The sequence below is a fragment of the Bos mutus genome, chromosome 6, assembly GCF_027580195.1.
Source record: "Bos mutus isolate GX-2022 chromosome 6, NWIPB_WYAK_1.1, whole genome shotgun sequence".
NCBI classification, from domain to species: Eukaryota; Metazoa; Chordata; class Mammalia; order Artiodactyla; family Bovidae; genus Bos; species Bos mutus.
In genome coordinates, this window is record NC_091622.1 from 59832016 (window position 1) to 59848572 (window position 16557).

At 41.4% G+C, this 16557-nt stretch overlaps 1 protein-coding gene across 12 annotated transcripts in view; it reads right to left on the reverse strand.

Moving 5' to 3' along the window:
• Positions 1-16557, reverse strand: part of APBB2 (amyloid beta precursor protein binding family B member 2) — a 381482-nt gene that overhangs the window by 132065 nt on the left and 232860 nt on the right. The gene's annotated exons all lie outside the window — the stretch shown is intronic.

Sequence of the window (16557 nt, forward strand, 5' to 3'; positions counted from 1 at the left end):
TGGTCTTTTGCCCGCAGATTAAAAAGGCAAACTGAGGACTTCCCTAGTGGCCCATGGTTAAGAATCTGGTGGTCCATGCCAGCAAAAGAGACACAGATATAAAGAACAGGCTTTTGGACTCTGTGGGAGAAGGTGAGGGTGGGATGATTTGAGAGAATAGCATTGAAACATGTATATTACCATATGTGAAGCAGATGACCAGTCCAAGTTCGAGGCATGAAACAGGGCACTCAAAACTGGTGCACTGGGACAACCCAGAGCGATGGGATGGGTTCAGGATGGGAGACGCGTGTACATCCGTGGCTGATTCATGTCAATGTATGGCAAAAACCACCACCATAGTATAACGTAATTAGCTTCCAATTAAAATTAATTAATTAATTTAAAAAAAATCTCCCTGCCAATACAGGGTCCATGGGTTTGATCTCTGGTCTGGGAAGATCCCACATGCCATGGAGCAACTGAGCCCTTGTTCCACAACTATTGAAGCCTGTGCACCCTAGAGCCTGTGCTCTGCAACAAGAGAGGCCACTGCGATGAGGAGTCGTCACACTGCAAATTGAGAGCAGTCCCTGCCCACCACCACTAGACAAAGCCTGCATGCAGCCATGAAGTGACCCAGCACAGCCTAAATTAATATATATATATATATATATTTTGTAAAGCATGCTGAAGTGGCTGCCATCTTTTCTAAAATCAAAATCTATGTGTGGGAGCACACAGAACTATGCTCCCATAGATTAAAATGTGTATATTTTGTTTCTGATATAAAAACAAAAGCAAGCACTTCTAGAACACTCCAGAATTTTCAAAGTCCTGTAACTAACTTAACCTCATTTGATCCCACACAATCTGAGAAGACAGGTACAGGAGACACACTATTCCCATTTTACAGGTGAAAAAACAGATTTTAGCAAAGGCAGAGAATCTGGTTGTCATCGACAGTGGAGAAATCTCAGTGCATTTTTTTGGTTTGCGAACCATTCTATTTGTTAGAATTTAAAGGTTGTGTATTTTTACACAAGTATTTTTAAAGGTTGTGTCCTTTAAAAAAATCAGCATAACTGAAATAATCTGTTCAGTATGCCTGAGTGGTTAGTGGACAAGCTTTCATATTTGATGTAAAATGTAAAACAGGATTTTTAGGCTATGGATTGGGTGGGGGAGTTAAGAGAGAAATGTTTTTTGGAGCTTAACTTTTAAAATACACATCGTAAAGGATCAGGGTAAAAGCTGTTCTTTTATGACTCCTCTGAGATATTTGTTCTCCATCTAAGTTAAAAGAGAATTTGAGGCAGCTTATAGAAAAGATAGAAATATATTTGAAACAGTAAAATAATATGAGAAAATAAGAGCCATGGAGTTGAGAGGAAATTTAATTTCTTGCCCCTAAAATTTACAAAGTTTTAGTTATCTAATAAAAGAAGTTTACCGAAAAGGAAACTTTCCCCCAAGCATCAAATCTAAAAGGAACTTAGCATGTGGTAAACAGCACTGGAAGTAGAAAAGCAGTAAATGATTTGGCTTCACATTGCATCCAGGTGGTTTTATTTTCTCATCTTGTTATAAATTATAATCACAGTATATAATAGGTAATTACGTGTAAATTTTTTAAAATAGTAAAGTGGGCAAACTATTCTGTATCTTCCTTTAGTCCATGAAAGCCTGGTGTCTGGGTCTCCCAAATAAGGTAGCAGACACTGCAAACTGTTAAATCAGTTCTGAGTGTTTTCCTTCTTATTGGACACTTGGCCATCCAGAATACATTTCCCAGCCTCCCATGTAGCTAGCTATGGCTATGCAGGTTACATTCTAATATTGGGATGTAAGTTCAAAGACTGTATAGCAGCTTTTAAGAACCTTCTTCATAAAATAGTTTGCAGGCACATTTCTTCTTGCTGTCTGGAACAGACAAGCCTTCTGAGACCATCAGTACACTGGCTACCCCCTAGGGATGGTAAGGCCAAGGAACCTGGGTTCCTGCGGTCTTTGTGTGGAACAGAGCCACCACATCAGTGGACTGCTACTACCAGGCTTCTATGTGAAAGGGAAGTACATTTCTATTGTAAATAAGCCACTGTTATTTTAGAGTTTTACATTACTAACAGCTGAAGTTGATCCTAACTTATCCATTTAATGGCAGGAGAGTGGATTCCAGACCTAGTACCTAGGAAAGAAACTAGTACCAAGGATTAGCTTTGCAACCCCATATTCAATACCAAATTTACAGGCATATAAATTATAAAGTTGAGTTTAGAAACCTAGGATCCTGACTCCCAACTTCTTCAACATTTCCCAAACCGTCTACTGTTGGAATATAACTTCGTTGGTCATCATTCATTCATCTTCACCACCACCAGTACAAGTAAGCATCTTAACCGCATTTCCAACTCTTGTAAAAATACCAAAGGCAGACTCTATATTGGGTCTAATTTATCACAAACCTCAAAACAAGTGTCTATCAGGATTCAACCAACCACAAGCAACATTCAGCCATCCATTTGATCCAAGGCTTTTGATGCTTTGATTTGTACCATCCTCCTCCCCTACTTTTTCGAATTCTAGGTCAGGAGAGAAAAGCAAAGATTCTCCAGGGAAAAACAAAATGACAAAACCAATTAGCTGATGCACACCTGTGCAACAGCTTGGTTTTTCTTTTCCAACAAATGAAAGAATGGTACACAGAGCTCCGAGTTTCTCAGAGATGCTGAGGCTACTGGCAGAAAACAGGCAGGGGTATTTGTGGATCCCATCTGCCAGAGATGCACGTGTAGAGAGTGTCATTTTTTTTACTCTTCTCAAAATAGAATGTAGCATAAGACAATATTAGATATTTGGGCCAAAATTCCAGGAAAGGACAAGCAAACACAAAAATTATTCTCAGAAACTTCAAACAATAAATTATTGCCCACAGTTTAGAAGGACTTCTTTAGAGAATAGGATGTGGAACTGTTTGGTGTTAAGTTGTGGGTCCTCAGTAGTAAAAAGTTTAGAAAAAGTGTCTAGAGATGCTGTTTATCACAATAGATCAAAGTTCCTTAAAGTCAAGATCGAGCTTGCGCCTCTTTTTTTTAATCAACCAGTGTACCACAAACATGTCATACACACAGTAGGTATGCAGTGTTAGTTTTCTGAAGGTAAGTGGATGTAGCTAGGAGTGGCTCCCCTTTTCCGTATCTTATCCTCTGAAGGACTTCCCTGATGACTCAGTAGGTAAAGAATCTACCTGCAGCAGGAGACACAGGGTTGATCCCTGGGTTGGAAAGATCCCTTGGAGAAAGAAACGGCAACCCACTCCAGTATTCTTACCTGGGAAGTCCCATAGACAGAGGAGCCTGGCAGGCTACAGCCCACAGGGTCGGAAAAAAGTCGGACACAACATAGCAACAGGAATTTATCTTCTGACACCCCAGAGGCTGCTGAAATAACAACTATATGAATGAGATCTATAGGAAAGGAGAAGACAAAGAGGGAAAGGGGGGAGAAAGAAAGGGAGGGAGGGAATATGAAGGTGTAGCCTGTACCACTAAGCCGCCAGCCTCCTGAGTTGAGTCCTGCTCTACACTGACATCCAAAAACAAAGTAGAATTACAGTTTGCTAGTTTTTATTCACCCACAAATGTACTGGTTAACCCACAAGGTCTCAAATCCCAGGCAATATGCTAAAATTATCTTCTTACTAGAAAAATGCTCCCAAAGCATTAGAGGTTTCTTGCTTGCAGGGTGTCTGGGAAGGAGTCCAGATTATTATGCTACAGAAATAGGTTTCTTTTTCCTAGTCTCAAAATCTAAGCCGCTCACTTGTGAAAACTCTGGTTCAAACAGTTTTTGTTCTGGGTTAGCTCCGTTTCCTTCTTTCTAGATCTACTGGTAGTTAAGTGTCCACTTGTAAATGAGAGTCTATCTGTTCTTGATTTCTGGTATGCTCTAATAAGTATCTTCCTCCTCAACTCTGTCCCACTACTTCCTCTCTGAAAGAAATTGCTATAACCTTCGGGCCTTTTGAGAGAAGACTCTGCTCGTCACACACAAGTAATCCTTAGATATCAGAAGTGGGTACAGAAGAACATTCTTTGGAAGCAAATGAATTGGATGCTGTGTCAACGTCTTCCTTGTTGGAGGCAAATAGGCACAGATCAGCAGGGACAAGTGTATGACTATGTGGAGAATGTCACCCTAAACAGTTGCTGTGCTTCCTTCCTTGTAGAAACAAACTGTGTGTGTCTTTGCAGGTCACAGATGCGCTTTGATGAATGAACTAAGAGCATATACTCCTCCCTTAAGAAAATATTATAGTGGAGGTACCAAACCTTGAGCCACGAGCGGAAAGGAGCTGAGTAAAAGAACACACTGTATTTTTGTTTGGTTCTGTTTAGTTCTCTTTGGAGAAACAAAGAGTATTAATTACTTTTGAAAGCAAGAGTATGTTTTCAGTGTAAATTTTCCATGGGTTTTCTTCCATAAGGGTAATAATATTTTTCTTCCACTCGCTGCTTTGATGACTGACTCATTTTCAAAAAATATATTCTACTCTGATAAAGCAAGAATTGTTAAATTTTCTTATTGCAAATCAAGGTTACTTGCACTTGGCCTAAATTCTAACTGGTCACCCTGGGAAAGCTGACCTCTTTTCATGGCCATTGGGTCTGTCTGAGAAACACATTTACAAGAACTGAATTGGTTAGCGACGACTTGAAAAAAAAAAAAAAAGCCATAATTTGGAGTAGAAAACAGCAACCCATTCCAGTATGCTTGCCTGGAGAATTCTGTGGACAGAGGAGCCTACTGGGCTATAGTCCACGGGGTCGCAGAGAGTGGGACACGACTGAGTGACTAACACACACACCGTCAAAAGGATCTGACTCAACAAACAATTGCAATGCTCTATTTTCACTGAACACAATTAAAGTATATCTATCAATAAGATAAAGATATCTTTTTTTTTTCAAAACAAGTAAATAATATGTATTTTAGAGCCAGCAATACTAAGTATAGAGCTCATACACCTCCTCACATTGTCACCCTGGAGGAGGCGCTCCCTGTGAGATTACGTGCAGGGCTGGGAACAGGGGCGCCCTGGGAGTCCATTGTTCTACAAGGAGAAAGGGGAACCCCAGAGTGCCATGCAGTCAGCATTTAGAAACAATGCATTAAATGTCGCCCAGCCTCACAGACAGAGCTTTAAAACACAGGACATGGGGGAAAATTACTCTAAATAAATTAAGAACACACACACACATACTAAAAACAGCAATGCATTTTACCTTTTAAAGAACTTCTTGTAATGTGGCTATTCAAAATATTGTTTATTACATATGTGGCTCACATTGTATTTCTAGTGGATGGCACTGGTCAGAGGCTTCCAATAAGCCAGGGGTACAAGAGGGCTTCTATCCATAAAAATTCTCTGGAGCCTCAAATTAGAAGGTACTGATGAAATGACTTGTTGTTGTTGAGTTGTTAAGTTGTGTCCAACTCTTTGAAACCCCATGGACTGCAGCATGCTAGGATTCCCTGGCCTTCACCATCTTCTGGAGCTTGCTCAAACTCATGTCCATTGAGTCAATGATGCCATCCAAACATCTCATCCTCTGTCATCCCCTTCTCCTGCCCTCAATCTTTCCCTGCATCAGGGTCTTTTTCAATGAGTCGGCTCTCAGCATCAGGTGGTCAAAGTATTGGAGCTTCAGCATCAGTCCCTCCAAGGATTATTCAGGATTGATCTCCTTTAGGATTGACTGGTTTGATCTCCTTACAGTCCAAGGGACTCTCAAGAGTCTTCTCCAGCACCATAATTAGAAAGCATCAATTTTGGGGGGCTCAGCTTTATAGTTTAACTCTCACATCCTTACATGACTACTGGAAAAACCATAGCTTTGACTGTACAGACCTTTGTTGGCAAAGTGATGTCTCTGCTTTTTAATATGCTGTTTAGGTCGGTCATAGTTTTCCTTTCCAGGAACAAGTGTCTTTTAATTTTATGGCTGCAGTCAACATCCACAGTGATTCTGGAGCCCAAGAAAATAAATCTATCACTGCTTCCACTTTTTCCTCATCTATTTGCCATGAAGTGATGGGACCAAATGCCATGATCTTAGTTTTTTGAATGTTGGGCTTTAAGCCAACTTTGTCCCTCTCCTCTTTGACTTTCATCAACAGGTTCTTTAGTTCCTCTTTGCTTTCTGCCATTTGAGTGGTGTCATCTGCATATCTGAGGTTATTGATATTTCTCCTGGCACTCTTGATTTCAGCCTGTGATTTATCCAGCTGGCATTGCACATGACATACTCTGAAATAAGTTAACTAAGCAGGGTGACAATATATAGCCTTGATATACTCCTTTCTCAATTTTGAACCAGTCCATTGTTCCATGTCCAGTTCTAACTATTGCTTCTTGACCTACATACAGCTTTCTCAGGAGAACAGGTAAGGTGATCTGATATTTCTGTCTCTTTAAGAATTTCCCACAGTTTGTTGTGATCCACACAGTCAAAGGCTTTAGTGTAGTCAATTAAGCAGAAGTAAATGTTTTTTAGGAATTCCCTTGTTTTCTCTATAATCCAACAAGTGTTGGTAACTTGATCTCTGGTTCCTCTACCTTTTCTAATCCAGCTTATAAATCTGGAAGTTCTTGGTTCAGATATTGCTGAAGCCTAGCTTGAAGGATTTTGAGCATTACCTTGCTGCTGCTGCTGCTGCTGCTAAGTCGCTTCAGTCGTGTCTGACTCTGTGTGACCACATAGATGGCAGCCCACCAGGCTCCCCCGTCCCTGGGATTCTCCAGGCAAGAACACTGGAGTGGGTTGCCATTTCCTTCTCCAATGCATGAAAGTGAAAAGTGAAAGTGAAGTCACTCAGTCGTGTCTGACTCTTCACAACCCTATGGACCGCAGCCTACCAGGCTCCTTCATCCATGGATTTTCCAGGCAAGAGTACTGGAGTGGGTTGCCATTGCCTTCTCCAACCTTGCTAGTATGTGAAATGAGCAAAATTGTATGGTAGTTTGAACATTCTTTATTATTGCCCTTCTTTGGGAATGGAATGAAAACTGACCTCTTCCAGTCTTATGGCCACTGTTGAGTGTTCCAAATTTCCTGACATACTGAGTGCAGCACTTTAACAGCACCATCTTTAAAGATTTGAAATAGCTCACCTGGAATTCCATCACCTCTACTGGTTTTGTTCATAGTAATGGTTCCTAAGGCCCACTTGACTTCACACTCTAGGATGTCTGGTTCTAGGTGAGTTATCGTGGTTATCTGGGTCATTAAGACCATTTTTGTACAGTTGTTCTGTATATTCTTGCCACCTCTTCTTAATCCCTTCTGCTTCTGTTAGGTCCTTACTGTTTCTGTCCTTATCGTGCTATCCATGCCCAAGAAATGTTCCCTTGATATCTCCAATTTTCTAGAATAGATCTCTAGTCTTTCCCATTCTATTGTTTTTTTCTTTGCATTGTTCACTAAAGAAGGCTTTCTTATCTCTCCTTGCTATTCTCTGGAACTCTGCTTTCAGCTGGGTATATACTGCCCTTTCTCCCTTGCCTTTCACTTCTCTTTCTTTCTCAGCTATTTGTAAAGTCTCCTCAGACACACACTTTACTTCTTGCATTTTTTTTTTCCTCTTTGGGATGGTTTTGATCACTGTTTACTGTACAATGCTACAAATCTCTGACCATAGTTCTTCAGGCATTCTGTCTACGAAACTAGAAGGATATAAAACCAGTTCAAGATTAAATATTAAAATTATAAATCAGAAACTGCCAACATTTTTGAACCACTCACAACCTTCCATTGCTCTCGTTTTAAAACTTTTCTAGGATTAATGCAGCTCTTCAGAATTTCAAACCCAGTCCTTGAAACTAGACTATAGAAAAAATTCTACTACAACTTATCCCAAAGCTGTGATTTAGAATACTAAAATACAGTTGTAAAAGCATGGTATAATTTATCAATACAGTTGCACAAATATAAGATTTAACCATCCACTCCTGGGAGGTGCTTTTTTAAAAATAATAATTTTATTTTTATTCATCTTAGTTTGGGCTGTGCTGGGTCTTTGTTGCTGCACATACTTCTCTCTCTAGTTGCAGTGAGCACAGGCTTCTCTTGTTGTGGAGAATGGGCTTGGTTGTTCTGTGGCATACGGGATCCTCCCAGACCAGGGATCAAACTCGTGTCTCCTCCATTGGCAGGTAGATTCTTAACCACCAGGGAAGCCCTGAGGTGCTTTTCAAAAATCAAAATGAGTGACTTCCCTGGCAGTCCAATGGTTAGGACTCTGGATGTCCACTTCAGGGGGCTGGGGTTTGATCCCTCATCAGAGAACTAAAGCTGCAAGCCTCGAGGTGCAGCCCCCCACACACACACATTACTTACAAATAAAATGAAAATGACCTGGTAACAATTTAGAGATAACACATTCAGTAATCCCCCTCTCTCCCATGCTCTCTCTCTGACATGGTCCTTTGTTGCACATGGACTATTAATATTTCCCCTGCACTCTTCTGTATGGGTCATTGGCCACCTATTAAAGGCCTCCAGGCTCCTTCACAAGACCCTTGCATTTTTACCTTTGTATCCCTGGCACTGAGCACAATGCTCAGCACATAATGGATGGTCAATAACTACCCATCAAACCACCTGGAATGTTTCGAGAGGGGAAGACTGAGATGCTGAGAGAGAAATAGTCAGATAACTTATTTTGCTTAATAAAATTATAAAAAAGTAAGAAACACTCAGCAATGTTTCCTCATTAACACCAGCATTCACATTAATGTTTACTGAAGTGCTTACCATGTGTCAAGCACTGCTCGAAGCACTCTACAATTACCTGTTCATTTACTCCTTATAAGAAACTTTTAAGGTTGGTGTTATCCCCATTTTATAGGGGATGCTTAGAGAGGGTAATTGGGCTTACTGGGTGGTGCTAGTGATAAAGAATCCACCTGCCAATGCAGGAGATGCAAGAGACATGGGTTCAATCCCTGGGTTAGACAGATCCCCAATATCTCATGGACAGAAGAGCCTGGCAGGCTACAGTCCATGGGGCCGGACACAAATGAGCAACCGAGTACACACACACACACACACACACACACACACCCCGTAACTGACTGACCCTTGGTCCCAGAACTAGTAATGGCAGAGCTGGGATTCAAGGCAGGCAGTCCCACATCTGAACCCATGCTCCCAAGCACCTGTTGGCCAATACACAAAATTATGTATTTCAGGAAATGTGTTGGGAGGAATACAGTGCTCTTATTCTCATGGCTTGCATTCCAACCCCACAGCACTGCATCAGTCCAAGCTCTCAAGAGTCTCACCGGGATTTGAAAACGGTTCATGATCCGTTTCTGTTGATTACACTGCTGCTGATCATACCCCAGCTGGCAATTTCCCAGAGAACACTCACTTCAACCACTCTCTGTCCCTTTTCCTGCACAAAAGAAAGTGACCTCTCTGAGCACACCACTGCATCCCTCTGCAATGCCCTCTTTGTCCTCTCGTTCCCTTCTGCCTCTTCCAGTCCAGCCAGTTGCATACTCAGTGGTCTCTCAACATCCCGTGCATTTCTGCACCCCTGTGCCTTTGTGTGTGTTGGTCTCCTGGACTGGAATCTCCTCCTTTTCTACAGCCTCAGAACTAGAACCTGGTCATCCTTCTCCATGGAATTCTTCCTAATCATCCATTTTTTTTTTTTTAATTAACCAGTTCCTCCCTGTACTACTACCTCCCTTTAGTGACAAAATTATTTAGGGCAATTTTCTACTTAGTGTAAAACAAAGAACATTGCCCACCATCCAGTTTTCCAAGGATCAAGTCATTAAGCACTACAGCTGCTGCCAGAAACAGTATACCCTGTAAGGAATTCAAGACAGAAAAAACAGGATAAGGCACTTTGTACTTTGGAAAAACAGGCCCCTAAGATGGTTGGAGATATCTCAGGGGAAAAAAACAAAAAACATAGCCACATCGTGAGACTTGCAAGATCTTAGTTCCCCAACAGGGATTGAAACTGGGGCAAAGGCAGCGAAAGGCCTGAGTCCTAACCACTGGACCACCAAGCAAGTTGGCCCCAAATAATTCTTCTAATGAACCCAGATTCTTGCATCTTCCCATACACAGAAGAGCACTAAAAGCATGAACTGAGCTCTCGGATCCCCATAGCTCCCACTGAGACGTATACCTGACTGCACGTATTCCCCGGCCCAAACTGTATCCACGCTGGCCGCCCTCTGCCCCCCTCTGCTCAGAGCTATCTGAGAGGCTGTCTCATGGGCTATTCTTCAGTAAGACCCTGAATAGAATTCAACTCACAGCTCTTGACACTGTGGGTTTTCTTTCATTCGATGTTAATATTATAGCTTCCAGTGTGACACCCCGGTCTTCTCCCCTAGCTCCTGAAGACTGGAGTCAAGGATCACACATGTGTGGGATCTACAATGGCTGCAGTTGAGAGAGAGCATTGAATGTGAGGTGGAAGCTACTTTTCACAGAACCCCCTACACAACCGCATTCTTAAGTTCAGAATTCATTATATAGGCAACAAAATGCTATCACAAATTTTGAGCAGGAGACTCCATATATTTCAAGAATATTATTATTGACAAGGCAGAAAATAGATGAGATATATCATTATATGTATTGGTATAAAATTTATGTATTATAACACATGTTCAAAAATTACATGTCAGTAACAGAGGTGAAAATATTGAGCCAAAAGAACATATAATTACCAGTTCTCCATCCCTATTTAATTCTGCTATCAGTATAAATCAGTGATTAAAAAAGCAGCCATTGGCCATCTGAAAGAGTCTTTCTTCCCAGCGTGTAAGTGTTGTCATGACAACATGCCTGCTTGCTGTATCTCTGTGAACAAGCTTATGTTTAAAGGGAGAGGATGAGGATCAATCAGGTTACATAAAGAATAAACTGACCAATTTTGAAATGTTTCAACCAAGGTTACCCAATACAATATTATCTCTTTAAATCCCATTAATAATGGAACCAGGCCGTGAGTTTTCAATCAATAAAACCATGCTTTAGCACCTACATTCTTTACATATAATAATAACATGCACTGAAATTCCACACACTAGCCCTGTAATTAGGAATTTTTCAAAACATATTCTGTCCTTACATTTACTGATGTTATCCTACATCGTTCCAAGTCAGATGTCACCTTTCTTCTGTCTCATCCCTTTTGAAGGATGTACTCTCCTTAGACGCTGACTCTCTGATTCCAAGGAGACAGGATAGGGGTGATGGTGGCGGTCCATTATCTCTTCTATGCTTCCAAACTATCTAAATGTTGGACCACCTTGCACAACTACATACATTAATTTGAAAATTCTGTGTGAACCAGTATTTGTGAGTAAGAACCACAAATGACAAAACCTTGACTAAAAGTTTATAAACAGAATCGATTTTCTTGATTTTTAACACGCACTGGATTTTGGCTTCACATTGTCTATTAGAAAATCTGTTGAGGTCAATAAATCTTAATCTTGAAATTAAAAACAAAACAGAACATTGCCACCTCCCACCTCCCACAATCTTGTCTTGAGCCAAAGGCATTTGGATCCTTGCTGGTTTGAAGTTTGAACGTGGTCTCTGGCATCCACCTCACTTCAGCAATGATCTTACCAAGAGCACCAGAGTCTGTCAGCACCATGGGTTAGACTCAGAGTGGTCTCTAATCTCTAAGGGACACTTGGAAATACATGGGAGCGTCTGGGGTTCTCACAGCGGGTGGGGGGAGTCAGAGATGCTGAATGTTCTGCAAAGAGGAGGTAGGTCAGTCTAGCAAGGGTAACCAACTGCCCTGGCTTTCCTGGAACTCTCCTCACTTTAGTACCAGAAGTCCTGAAGCCTGGGAATCTGCCCAGTCCCAGGCAAACCATCACCTTAAATCCAGCACAAATAAAGGACTGTCCTTGCTGAACAATGGAGAGCTTCCTCTCTCAAGGACAGTAAGTATACACTGACCTCTCTGTCCTCCAGGAATTCTCTGTGGTTCTACAACTCACTAGTTCCTCACAAGGGTGAACCTTCAAGCCAGCATTTCTGAGAATAATTCCTATGTCAAGGCTATGAAATGTCTTTTTATTGTTTGGCATGTTTCTATTGACTGAGAAACTCCAGCGAAACCTAACAAAGGGGAGCACAATTCTTCCTTAGGAGACTCAAACTCAGGAGGAAGGTAACATTTTAAACCTAAAACTCAAACAACATATTGAGAAACAGACCAGTGGGTTTTTGAACCTGCTTCTTATCTTTGGTTTCCTTCATTAATTTTTTTTACAAGTAATTTCCTCAATTACTTTTAAATCGAGAACCTTTTATACTACTGACAACTATAAGAACTAGACTCTGTACTTACTCATTCGAATAAAGGACTCAATAATGGAGTGAGAATCTCTAGGGATAACATTATACATCTTTATGCAGAAATAGCAGACACTCGCTGTGGGAAAATGGTTAAGTCAGCCACTTTTCATTCTCTTTAAATTTCCTCATCCTGAGGCTATTAGATAGCATAGCTGCTCAAGGATTCTACGATATTTTTCCTAGAAATGTTTTCCTTATATGGTAATCAGAGGAGTGCTGCTTTCTGTTTAGTAATGCTCCTCTGGAGGCCCAAAGGAGTTAATACCCCTAATTTAATACCAAAAATGTTTCAGTAGCAGGGAAAGAAAGTTTATCACATAACTGCTCCCCTTGACATCTTTTGGTGCTCTAATCTGATACCAGGTGGCAGATATTTTGCATTAAAATTAGTAAAGGTATTTGTGTAAGCAGATAGGGTAGGGGGTCCCCAAAGAAACAGAACCAGGCATGGCTCTCTTGACACAAGAGAAGCCATTATTGGCCTAAGCCATCTTGTGCTCTAAGCCTGGCCACAACACTTGCCCTTGAACAGGTCTCAGAAATTAGTGATCTTGAGCAAAATGAGGGAACACAGGAACAAAGGAAAACCAAGCAAGACACAACAATTCAGCATAAACCAGAGTCCTAGTTCCTCCTCAAGGGAAAATACAAAACAATCTGATACCTATCTTTGAGTTCTGCAGGAAATATCAGCCCTATTCAGGTGGAGGATGGAATGATGTTTGTGTATGCTTTCTTTTAAAAAAAAAAAAAATTTACTAGAGTATAGTTGCTTTACAATCTTGTATTAGTTTCTGCTAAACAACAAAGTGAATTAATCAGTTGTGCGTATGCATCCATCTACTCTTTTTTTAGATTTCCTTCCCATTTAGGGGTGCTTTTTCTGACCCTCATGACTTCAATCAAGTAAAGCCTGGACTCTGTTAACCTTTGTTCCAAGACTATGCTGAATTCTCCTCTGCTCAAGCCCCTTCAGGAATATGCATGTACCCTTAGCTTAAAACTTCCCCAGTTTTGCTGTTGGGGAGATATGGCTTTGGGAAAGATCCCCAGTGTTCTTCTTACTTGCTGCAAGTAATAAATCCTTCCTTCTCTTCATCTGTGGCTTGGCTGTGTGTCTTTTGGCTTGATACCAATCAATAGGCAAACCCATTTTTTTTTGGTAACATTCCTCCAAATTCTTGGTCTAGATTTAAACCATCGGTATGCTTTGCTATGTTTAGTCACTCAGTGGTGTCTGACTCTGTGACCCCGTGGACTATAGCTGCCAGGTTTTGTCCATGGGGATTCTCCAGACAAGAATACTGGAGTGGGTTGCCATGCCCTCGACGTAGTCTTTCATATTCACATTCCAGCTTTTTATTTATTTATTTTTGGTTGCACTGGCTCTTCATTGCTGCACCCGAGCTTTCCCTAGTTGCAGCGAGCGGGGCTTCTCACGTTGCTTTCTCGTCTTGGGGAGCACAGGCTCAGTAGTAGTGCATGGGCTTAGTTGCTCCACAGCATGCGCAGGCTTCCTAGGCTGATGATCAAACCCGTGTCCCCTGTGTTGGCAGGTGGATTCCTATCCACTGCGCCACGAGGGAAGTCCTGAAGATCTCCTTTAATTTCAGTTAATATTCTTATTGGGCTTCCCTGGTGGTTCAGTGGTAAAGAATCCAGCTGCAATGCAGGAGACACAGGTTTGATCTCCAGGTTCAGGAAGATCCCCTGGAGAAGGAAACGGCAACCCATTTCAGTATTCCTGCCAGGGAAATCCCATGGACAGAGGAGCCTGGTGGGCTACAGTCCCTGAAGTCACAATAGAGTCAGACACAATTTAGCAACATGATTAAACAACAACTATATTCTTATGGACCAATCAGTTTATGAGAACAGTGACCAAAGAAAATAAAAAGAAAACACTTGATTTCAATCTCTAAAAATGAACAAAAGCACTCTCAACAAAAAATAAAACTTTCAAAAACCAGAGCTATTAAATTGTAGACTGCTTTCTTTCAGCACATTTGCTTTGTAAATGATCTATTCAAATAATCCTTTCAAATATCTCCTAATGCAATTATCTTGCTTAATTTTGTATATTTTAAGCCACCCACTAATTTTCAAAAACTCCTAAATAGTGAAATGAAAGGGTCTAGCATAAGCTGAAGTGGCATAGAAATAATTTTGAGCTGAAGGCATTTTAGTTTTTGAAATCCTTTATCTGCCTAAAAGCAGAGCCTCCCAAAAGAACTCAGTAGACATAAATCCCTTCCCTGGGAGCAATTTTAATCTCTTCTGGGAGATGAGAAATCCACACCCAAACTGTCATCAGACTATTGTATCTCCTGTCCAGTCTAAGAACCAACGTATTTTTCAAAGATTATTTGTTTTTCCAGAGTTCCCTTTCTCCCCTCTTCTAAAGTCATTTTTTCCCCCAGAAGTACCCTCTGCTCCTCCCCATCCTCTACTAAGACTGTATATAAGCCCCAAATTCTAACAGCTTCTTTAAGTCACATTTCTTTGTGAACTCTCCTAAGTAAGTGTGTAATTATATCTTTTTTCTCTGGCTAATCTGTCTGAGGTCAGTTTAATTTGCAGGCTGCAGTCACTGACTCTAAGAGGGCAGAGGAAAAGGTTTCCCATGGTGGCAAATACAAGGCACTGTGCCATTCACTCACTAGTTCATTCAGTGAACACTTGCCAGGAGCCAGGCTGTGGGCTGGGTGTTGGGACCTAGCAGTAAACATTCATGACTGGCCTCACAAAGCTTGCAGTCCACAGGGAAAGAGTGGCATCTAGTTTGCATTTTCAAATTACACTGAGTATTATAAGAAAAGTAGAGGTGTATGGGAGTTTTAACCCTTATTAATATAGTTGGCCTACTAGTAAGATTAAGTTCTTTAAGGGTAAGGACAGAGTCTAATTTGCTCAATGCTTATCCCCAGAGCTATCTAGTATCCCACACTATCTTAGGTGCTTGATAAGAATTTGTTGAATGAATTCCACCACCTTAAACATTATACTCCAAAATAAACAATTCTGGGTAGTCTATACTGGAAATAGCCATGTTTGTTGAGAACCAGTGATATGCACCTACTGTCTTAGACATTAAATTCTTCTTTCTCACAGAGAACAGATACCTTTGAATGACACATACCCCTTATCCCAAACGTGTGAGATAGTCTCTAGTTCCCCTGCTAGATCTACTAGCCACTCTTTCTACCCTGCCCTGGGCACTAAGAGCTAGATAGACCCTTTGTAGATTTGGCAATGAAAGGCCTAGCAGCTGATAGGAGTGTGGGAGGCCAAAGAGGTCTGAGTATGAGTTCCCCAGCTCCGTCTCTGCAAGAGCAGTCAGGCTGAAACAGGAGGAAGGAGGGCAGGGCACAACCTTTAAAACGATGACACAGCCATTAAGGGTATGATTTAAAAAAAAAAAATTCCTCCCATAGCCATTCTCACTTTCTGAGAGGATCCCATACCCTGGGGCCACTCTCGCCTCCTGAGACTGCATTCTGTCTATGGAATGAGTACCTCTCGAAATAAATCCACTTCTTACCTATCATTTTGTCTCTCATTAAATTCTTTTTGTGACAAAGACATCTTGGACACCAACTCTGTCTTAAGATGGTGGAAGATTTGACTCTCAGTAGATGTCAAGCCTCATCATATGCTCACTGTAACACATCAGCACACACACCCCCACAGGGGCCACGACAGCTCCAAAGCCAACTATGAAAGGTCAAAAAGCGGGTAGTGGCCCAATTCCTAGAAATCACTACCCCTTCCCCCAAATCCTCCCACTCGTTGGTACGTGGAATTACCCAGCCCATAAAAACTAACCATTCCATATTTTAGGGCTTTTCACCTTCTGAGACAGCCCACACTCTATGAAGTGCGTTCCTTCCACAGCCATTCTCACTTTCTGGGAGGACCCCATACCCTGGGGCCACTCTCGCCTTCTGAGACTGCATACCTCTCTAAATAAATCCACTTCTCACCCATCATTTTGTCTCTCATTAAATTCTTTCTGTGACAAAACATAAAGAAGCTGAGCTTCATTAAGTCCTGAGACCAGGTGTATCATCTCAATTAAAAGACAGTGGGTTCAAGTCCCCAATCTGGGTTTTGGCCAGATCTGAGTCCTGGCCTGTGGCTTCAAGTCCACCTGAGTTGTGCAGTT